Here is a 10,457-nt window from a genome sequence, read left to right as displayed (position 1 = left end):
ACTCTCAGTTCTGTTCCACCGGCTTTTAGTTTGAGCATTTCAGACACCAATTCTGAACCCTTTAGTTGTTCATCGTTTCTGGAGAACAACACGCACCAGATGTTAACTTTTTAGTCAATAAAAAAAACTTTTTTTGGCTGGAGAGGCCCTTTAAATAAGCAAGTTAAATAAGTGTTTTAAGATTACTGTTTGGGCTGAGAATAATAGAAAATTTACCAAGGAATAGTAATGAAATTGAAAAATAAGAAAATACGCATTATACTTTCTTATTTCCAAACCATGCCGACCACTGCGAAAACACAAAAAGTGAGCTGTGATGATTGGAGTACCTGTAAAATTATTGCAATAAAAATTGTTTTTCTCAGCATAAACTTGTAAGATTTTATAAAGTTGAACTCAGAGATAATCACTTTCTACTTGTGTGCCCAAAACTGTAATTTCCCTGATTGATAAAGCATTTTAAAAAGTCTTGGTTGCACGTCTTTTGTACTGCAACGGGCCTAATTTCGAAGACGATTTCGTAGCATCTCGCAAAAGAATTCAATCCATAAAACATGTTACTAGTTTTTCATGTTTTCAAGTTTATTGTGATATTGCTTAGTGAACAAATAATACTGTAAATTGCTCAAAATAACACTTCATCTCCTCGTTGAAAGAAAATATCAAAATTTCTGCGATAAATAGTCACGTCACAGGCACGTAAATGCCTTAATGGCATCGAAAGAGTCCTCATTAAAAAACCGTAAAAGTGCCACTCTCTGCAAAATTTAAGTGTAGTACGTCACAACTTTTTTTAGGAATTCCTCTTTATTTAATAATATTTCATCTATGGCACAGTACTTTCAAATAGAGTTGTCAAGTGATGACGTCATAAAAACATGCTTTTAGAATTTTTGAAATTTGTACCCATATCCTGAAAGAGCATCAGAAAATACCTCTAAATATGCAAAATCAGTTAAAGGTATTACGAATTGGCTGAGATATGACCAGATGAACACAAGCTCTTGCCCCATCAAACCTTCTGTAATTTGGTCTCAGTTCAAAATTATATGAACTGAGCCAAAATAACAGTAATCCGTCAGCAAACTCCAGATCTTCTACTAGCCATAGCTCACCCAATTTTTGACAAATTTTACTGATTTTCCATATATTGAAGTATTTCATGTGTTCTTTTATGTTATGTAGTCAACATTCGAAAATCCTATAAATAGTTTTTTGTGACGTCAAACTTGAGAACTTTATTGAATTTTAATTATTTGCACACAAAATGTCTCCTGTGATCAAACAGAAACAACAGAACACACAATATAGGACCTGCTGAGTAAGGCATTCAGTTGTTGCAACGGTATTGTTCTCTTGTTTTTAATTTACAAAAATCATTACGTCCGGAGGAAAGATGATACAGGGGGGGTCATGCTGAAAAATAGACAACGGAAGCCCTTTACTCTGTGATTGATTTTGATGGCATTGCAAAACTTATGCTTTTTATATAAAAATAAGTAACATGCCATATAAAAACAAAATGTAACATCGTTTTCGAAAATATATTTTTTCAGCGGGAACGGTGAGCCAATCGTCAAGAAACACAAATATTTCGAAAATTGCTGCCGTCTACGCTTATCTATTACCAAGATAAGATGCAGTAAATATCAAACATGTAAACAGGTAGTTCTGTTTGAATACTGACCTTAATTCTGTATAAGTAATTAAAATTTATGTCGATCTATCAGAAAATCATTCATATGAAATTAAATACTCTCCTTTTTGCTGATGTAAGCAAAATGTGCTTTAAAGACGCAATTTTTGTAGAGACAAAACACTTTAAGAAAACGAGTTTAGTTCTTTCCTGCAATTTGATATGTTAAAACCATTTGCCCATTCTTTGCACAAGAATTTGGTGATCAATGTGATATGGCTTTCTATACTTTTCTTAAAGATTCGTTTAATCTATTATTGTTTCAGATTTTCACCTCGCAGACAACACGGAGCCAGCAATAGACGTTGTTCCATACCACGGCCTTGGTGCTTGGGAATTTTATTCGGCAATCATGGGAATGCAAAAGGTCATAAAGAAATGATACACGTAACATAAGATGGTATACTGGTAATCTAATGATGCTAAAAGATAATAAATATCACCTGAAGGTTTTGGAAAAATTGAGAAAATTGAATCAACTCTGATTGATTAAGTGATTGCCTAGTAAAGTCTGTTGTACATAAAGCTGCATCATTCGCATATCTGCAGATGTTTGCACTGTTCATTACGTATAAAAGGTTGTTGATGTAAATGTTAAAGAATAGGGTTCCCAAGACAGAGCCTTGTGTCATAGCTAGTGCAGTTTGAGCCAATGCATTGTATGAACCGCTTATTTCAACCGTTTTGATGTCGGTGTAATAGATACCGAGGGGCAAATCACTCCAAGAAAATCTCGTACACCTTTAGTGAAAATCCTATTGTTTTATCTGAAAATCCCCAGAAATCCTTTTGTTTTAGGTAAAATCTCGAACGCTATTTGCAAGAGTGAATTGCCCCTCGATAGATACAATCATTGCCAAAAGTACATTGAAGACCAAGCAATTTGAGTTGTGTTTTCATATTTTTCAATTCTTTTCCCGGATACTCCTATTTCCGCACCCACTTCTCCCTGAAACAATGTTGATAACTTGGAAAATATCATAGAAGTCGCAGAAAAAAACGTTTATCCTAATCCTCTACGTTTTGCAGTAAACCAACATTGTTCAAAAGGGGGAAGGGGAATGGCTGAATTTGCCCTTGAAAACTGACATTAGTGTACCTAGACTTTTGACAAGCATTTTAGCTGGATCTTTGCTGAATTCATATGCTCATAGCTTCTAAACAATCCTTTGATGAGTCATTTAAAAGTAAACCTACAAATCTTCCTTACATAATCATGAATTTGCCGTTCAAAAGGTTTAGAGGCTGCAAGGTAATATTGCTATCGATTTATAATGTATTTTCGAGAACGAGTCCTCTGTATCAAACATTTAAGATATATCTTTTTGTTTCGGATCATAGGGAAATAGCTCTCCGTTATACAAGTTTTGAGTGTACTTCCTAAGGGATGTTGAGTATATGGTTTTATATTACTAGTTTAACAGGTATACTCTCAGTTTCACTGGTATTCTTCCCGTCAAAAAAAACCTATCATGTAAAATATTTTTTTTAAACCCTGATGTGACTAATGTCTCTAATTGCAGTTGCTATTAGGTCTTTTGATATGCATTATAAGAGGTACCTTCATTGAATTTTACATGATTGTTCTGGTAGGTGCAAAGTGGTTTCTAAAATTTCACAATCAAACCCGTGGTAGTTCCTATAACGGACGACTTTTTGTTTATTTTTAAGGCAAACGACAGTTATTAAAGTGGTTCAAGCTATCTGCCAATCAATATTAGCCAATCAATATGCATGTTGCTATCTCACTCACTGTTTGTTAAATTTTAATGAAAGATGGCTTAAGCCCCTTTAGGATCTGTCAATTGCCTAAAAACCAAATAAACTAAATAAAAAAGAGCCAATACCGTAAATCCTCGAATCGTCCCCCCTCTCGAATAAGCCCCCACCCTAGAGCTACAAATTGTCAATAAGCCCCTCCTCAAATAAGCCCCCACTGCTACCGTAAATTCTCGAATTGGACCCCCCCCCCTCTATTTGATGATTGTTGGCATCTGAGGTTGCCTATATGGTGTTTTATTGAAGTACCACAACAAATTCATACTTTTGGTAGTCATTAATAAAATGCTCATAAAGAAATTCCTACTAAAATAAACGAGGTGTTTAATAATGTCTTCTTAATGTCTACAATAATGTTATAAGTCCCCCCTCGTGTAAGCCTCCCGTCGAATAGGCCTCCATCCAAAAATATATTAGCCCCCAGGGGGCTTATTCGAGGATTTACGGTAATTGTCCTACAATATTCTGTTACAACTATAATTATATTTTGAAAACTTGATTTCAAATTTGGCAATGCCAAGTTAATTGTTCTGGGGTTTTCAGATTTGTAGCATGTTGTCATTTTTCAGAATTATTTTAGTCGTAACTATCTAGACAATCGTTGTAACTATATAGTCGTAACGATGTTCCATGATCTTGACCTTGGGCAGCAGAAGATTTTCCAGAAGCTCTACCGATCGTAGAAGTTACATGTTAGAATTGTCGTAAAATCCTTGTTGCAAAAAAAAGTCGGGGTCAAAATCTCGTCGAGGCGGCTTGGATTACTTTATTTTTACAGTTTTAAGCATCTATCCGAATTGATCCTATAGGAACGCTGGTTGGTGTTGATTTGCTCCTATATCAATTCTTTTGCAAGTTCTTTAGAGACATGTATTTAACATGCAGGAAACACGGAGCCAGGAGAGACAATGCTGCATGACCGTTGGGTCTTGATAAATTTACTGACTAACTTAATAAATACAAAACTGGGCGTATTCACATAAAACGAGGGGACGCTACAGAAGTGTTGTTGATAACGTTACTGTGGGTACGGAGACAAGGAAAGGTCTACAATGATATAATAGAGGGCATGGTCACATTCGACAATGATAACTACAGTCCCTCCTATCTAATTTCTATTTTTCAGGGGGTATGTCATAAACGTACAATATTAAACGTAATTTTGAACAATATATAAGATAGAATGTAACAAATTTCAAATGCAGTTTTATGACACTCCAAAAAATACTTAATAATGCAAAAACGGCAATCGATAATGCAAATTTCATTTTTTCTCTCAAGCATGGCTTTCAATTTTCATTTAAATAGGTCAGACGTCGTAAAAGGTTTTATTTCAAAATATTGCGACAACTGAATCTTTCTTGGTAGAAGAAGGTGTTTCGTCTTGTCCTATACATACGTTTAGTTCTATTTGCCATAGAAGAAGTTTGGTACGATGGATAGGTGCATTGGCAATATTACGTGCCGCGACAACTCTTTTGCCATGTGGAGAAGTAGACCAGGTTATTTTTTAGTTGTTCCCAAAAAAAAGTTTAAGTCTTAAGTCTTTTGCGTGGAGGATATAACCTGAAGGGGCCAGTTTTATACACGTGCCTGGAAGAAACAATGAACTTAGAGGATTCTTGAACTTTTAATTTTAGGACATCTTCTTTGGTTCTCCTAACAACTAGTAAATTCAGTTGTTTAATGGATTTTTTTCATACTACAGTCATACTGTTATTTCTAGTCACTTACAGTCTTAGGTGCATTCAATAGAAAAAAATAATGCTAAAATAATGTTAATGTGAAGCTTAAGCTAAGTGAAATAAACTCTTACGATGTTCTCAAGAAGAAATCGTAATAAATGCTGCAGATTGACTCCGTGATTCTAAAGAATAGATATTTTATAAACTGGGAATTTTGCATAACCATCTACCAACCAGCCTAACCGAAATTTTTAAGGTTTAAATCATTAAGCCTTGGGAACCTTCTGGCAGAAGACCGGAAGTCACGTCCACGTTACAAGCTTTTTTGATGGTATCATCAGATTTGAAAAATTCGAATGTCGCAATTTTGCTGACTGTGCATTTTTCATGCTTCCAGTAAATCGACTTCTGGTCAATTACCAGAATGCTTCCAAGACTTAAAATGATCAGTGACCTTTATTTTCATGATTTAAACTTTCATCGAGTTTGAAAAAAACAGTTGGAGTGGAACAAATTCTCTTCACTGTTGCGTGTTCGTGGCTTTTCATAATATTGCCTTATAGTTTGATCTTTTTGCGTAACTTATAATCACTTTCAGCATTACTTATTGACGCCATACTGGAATCAAAGATATGGTCGCAAACAACATTTTCAAGATAAGAATAACTTTTCAGTGAACATTTTAGCTCCAGATAAAAAAAATTGAAGAACGAACAATATCTTTCTGAATATTTTTACCAGCAAATCAATCCTGCATCTAAATGGCTTACAAAACAGTGGTTTAGTAATCTTAGGAAGAATTCCTAGTACGTGTTTGTGTACCCTGGGTACCAGACTCACTATATAAAATAATATTTCATTTTATATATAGTGAGTCTGGTACCCAGGGTAGTATTTGTGGAACAAGCAATGTAGATAAAACATGTTTATGATGTTATTTGATGTTCTCGTCTATTTCGTTGAGATAATAGAAGCCCAAAATATTTGCGGTAGACTAAACCAAGATGACATTAAGGTCAACATCGGCGAGGCCATTGTTGAAGAAAGCTCTGAAGAAAAACTGCTAGGGGTGATAATAGATAAAAATCTTAATTTCAAAAGTCACGTCTCAAATTTATGCAAAAGAGCCAGCCAAAAACTGCATGCCCTTGCTAGAGTTTCGCCATTTATGGGTTCTCATAAACTGCGTCTCCTATACCCTGGGTACCAAAGCCGCAAAAATTAAAAAATAATGAGAGCTCCGCCGCAAAATTTAAAAAATATTTCAATTTTTGCGGCTCTGGTACCCAGGGTACGTCTCCTGACGAACAGCTTTATAAAAGCTCAGTTTAGCTACTGCCCCCTAATTTGGATGTTCCATGAAAGATGTCTAAATGCTAAAGTGAATAAAATCCACGAAAGAGCACTCAGAATTGTTTATAAAGACAGTCATGCTGACTAAGAAGCATTGCTGACATTGGATAATGCAGTATCGATTCACCAACGCAATCTACAGTACTTGATGATAGAAATATACAAAACCAAACATAACCTGAACCCTAGTTCTATGAGTGAGATTTTTTAAACAAGAAATTTACATTATGATTTGCGAACTAAAAATGATCTTTGCATTCTAAAAGCCAGGACAACTTTTTATGGTATAGAAACTGTGAGATATTTAGGTCAAAAACTGTGGCAAACACTACCTAACAAAGAGTTCCAATCTTTGGCAACATTTAAAAAAGAATTAAGAGCACACCCGTAGAATGCGACTGTGGATTGTGTAAAATATTTATTGCTGGGTTAGGTTTTATTTAGAATATTATACCTTGAACATTTCCAGCATTGTACCATATATTTATTTCATACTAATTCTTCATAGTTGGCCTTAATTAGCTTCTCTAAAGGATTTGAAATTAGCCTTAACTGCAATGCAGAAAGGAAACGTTTAAAATATGCTCGCCTTGTCTCAGATCTAAGACTAAGGTTCAAATCTGTCATATTTGTAAATTCTCCATCAGCTCTCTTGACATCTTTAGCGACTCATGCGGCCCATTCCTTGAAATGTGTGACTCTCTTTCCATCGATGATCAACACAAACGATATCTCATTTCCAAGCTTTCTACGATATCCATTCGTACCACCTATTACATTTTTTGCTGTAGGAACAAAACATGGACTAACCCAGAGCTACTCCACTTTTAACGCTTTTTTTCTTTCTCTTTACTACGATTGTAATAGTCTTATTTTGTAAAAACAGGCTAGCCAGTTACAAATTACCTTGTAATAGTGAGATTTGTAATTGTAGTTTTAACTGGAATTCAAAATGAAAAGTTTCCATTATTATCATTATTATTATTATTAATGGCTTTGAAAAAAGCAAACATTTAGTAAACTAAAGCTTTTGGTCTGACACTCTTCAGAGTTTAAAACGGCAGAACATAGATCGAAATCTCTACGCTAGGAAATATATATACCCAGTTGTGGATCGAAATAGGCCAATCGGAAAACACGAGCACATGACTGTATCGGTTGACCAATCAGTGCCGCTTATCATTGAGAATGTTACCAATGGAGTCCTAAGGTGAAAACGAACTCATTTTGTCTACACAGTAGCGGTTTTTTCGTGCTTATGTAGATAGATTCCAAAACTGCTAGGTGGAACGACGATCGGGCTTTACCAATAACCCGAAACATGTCGCCATTGTAGTTTTTTGCACAATCTGGGTGTTCTAGTAAATACTGCCCGATAGCAGAATCGCGAGTTTTAGTTGTAATTTTAGATTTGCAAGACCGAGGTGGCTGTTCTCTTTGCGGATGGGTTTCGTTTCTAATATTAGACGGAACATGTTGTTTTATTCTATCCTCCAATCTTTGGGTGGTGCGTCCTACGTAGCCAGAATCACACTGGCACGTAAATTCATAAACAACGGAACTTTTTTGTGTGGCAGGAACGCAGTATACCGTAAACCCACACTAGTGTATACCGTAAACCCACATTTTCGGGGTTATACACTCGATGATATTCGTTTTGCCCAAAGATTGGAGGATAGAATAAAACAACATGTTCCGTCTAATATTAGAAACAAAACCCATCCGCAAAGAGAACAGCCACCTCGGTCTTGCAAATCTAAAATTACAACTAAAACCTGCGATTCTGATATCGGGCAGTATTTACTAGAAAACCCAGATTGTGCAAAAAACTACAATGGCGACATGTTTCGGGTTATTGGTAAAGCCCGATCGTCGTTCCACCTAGCAGTTTTGGAATCTATCTACATAAGCACGAAAAAACCGCTACTGTGTAGACAAAAGGAGTTCGTTTTCACCTTAGGACTCCATTGGTAACATTCTCAATAGGCAAGCGGCACTGATTGGTCAACCTATACAGTCATGTGCTCGTGTTTTCTGATTGGCCTATTTCGATCTACAACTGGGTATGTATATTTCCCAGCGTAGAGTTTTTCGATATATGTTCTGACGTTTTAAACTCAGAAGAGTGTCAGACGAAAAGCTTTAGCTTACTAAATGTTTGCTTTTTTCAAAGCCATTTACAACTTTTGTACCACCAAAAGATTGATTGATTATTATTATTATTATTTTTATTTTCATTATTATTCTTATCTTATGCCATTGGTATTTTTCCTATACGTAAAGTATGAAAAGCCTTTTAAACCCCTAGAAAGATTGAAAAGATTAAAAGAACAACCCAGGTGAAATATGGTTGGTATCTTGACAGGTCTACAGATCAATTGTCATATAGAATTAATGTTCCCCGGGGTATCGTCTTTGTAGTGTATGTAAAGTAGCGTGTAGTTAAGGTAATACAGTAACTTGTTATGTAACTTTTTGGAATGTATAAGAAGTCAATGCTGTTTTCAAGTAGATAATTCTCACACAACATTTAAAAAGATATTCGGCTATTTTGTTGTTTCATATTTCATACTGGGGCAAAGTTATTTCATATTTCAAAACTTAAAACCTAAATATTTATATTTTCATTCCGAAGATCTCAATTATTTCATATTTCAAACACCCCTTATAGGGACTCACCGAGGCTATGCCCTTTTTAACGCCGAAAAACGCTCCTTTCAGAAGATTCTTTTCCATCCTTATTTATAAACAGTTTGATTCGGACAAGATTTCAATTACTATAAAAAGAGATATAATTAAGCATCAAGATAATGACCCAAAAGAGTTCCGTTATCTATGAATTTACGTGCCAGTGTGATTCTGGCTACGTAGGACGCACTATCCGAAAATTGGGGGATAGAAAAAAACAGCATGTCTTTTCCAGGATTAGAAACAAAACTCTTCCCCAAAGAAAACAGCCTCCTCGATATTGCAGATAAAAAACAACTAGTAAAACATGCGATTCTGCTATCAGGCAGCATTAACTGGAAAACCCAGGTTGTGCAAAAAACTATAATGGCGTCATGTTTGGGGTTATTGGTAAAGCCTGATCGTCGTTCCATATGGCTTTCAAGGGCGGTGCCTAGAAATTCAAAGAGAGGGGCTCGATTTGAAGGCATTATATGACAGAAAAATCAACTCTTCAAAAATGCCCTAAAATGCTACACGGTATGTTGTGCCTATGATTTTATGCGGTACTCAGTTATGTTGGCGATACCTTGGAAGGGCCGGCGAGAGGTTGTCTAAGAAAATTTTTGCGACCCCGCCCTTCAGATTAGCTTAAAGTACATTTCAGAATATTTCTTGCAGACATTTTCTTGCAAAAATATTTTACTATTTTCAATGCATGCTTTTGTTATATTTGATTAATTGTAAAACTATGAAGTTTTACGGAAGTTCTTCTTTACATAAAGTACAGCAATTCAATTAGTAGTAGCAGTTTTATCTAGAAAAATCAACAGTTCGGTAATTAAACATCCAAAAAGCAACGGCGGTGATAATAGGTTCAATTTTACTAAACAACGATTCCACGTAACGGCAACATCGCAAAACGGCACGGATTCAAAACGACTTTACTTGACGGCTTTACGTAACGACTGAATTCACAAACAAGGGCATAGCATAAAAATCACATGACAACACACCCTAATTACGATAACAAAATAATTACTTCAAACAAACAAAAGGACTGATTACAGCATTAGTGGCGATGGGATGATGCAATAACACGGAATATTGATGGCAAGGTGACAAACAACGGAACAATCAAGAACATCAAAAGAACAGGCAACTGAATATCACAAAACTAAATAAAACATAAAACTAATTGCATAACATAATTCCAGTCTCAAAAATGAAATCATTTCTTTATGAGGCCTCTGCTTATTTCTTTGAAATTAAGCGAT

This window comes from Rhopilema esculentum, chromosome 12 (genome assembly GCF_057945365.1).
Source record: "Rhopilema esculentum isolate cy_ngs chromosome 12, ASM5794536v1, whole genome shotgun sequence".
NCBI classification, from domain to species: Eukaryota; Metazoa; Cnidaria; class Scyphozoa; order Rhizostomeae; family Rhizostomatidae; genus Rhopilema; species Rhopilema esculentum.
Note: the sequence above shows the minus strand (reverse complement) of the source record.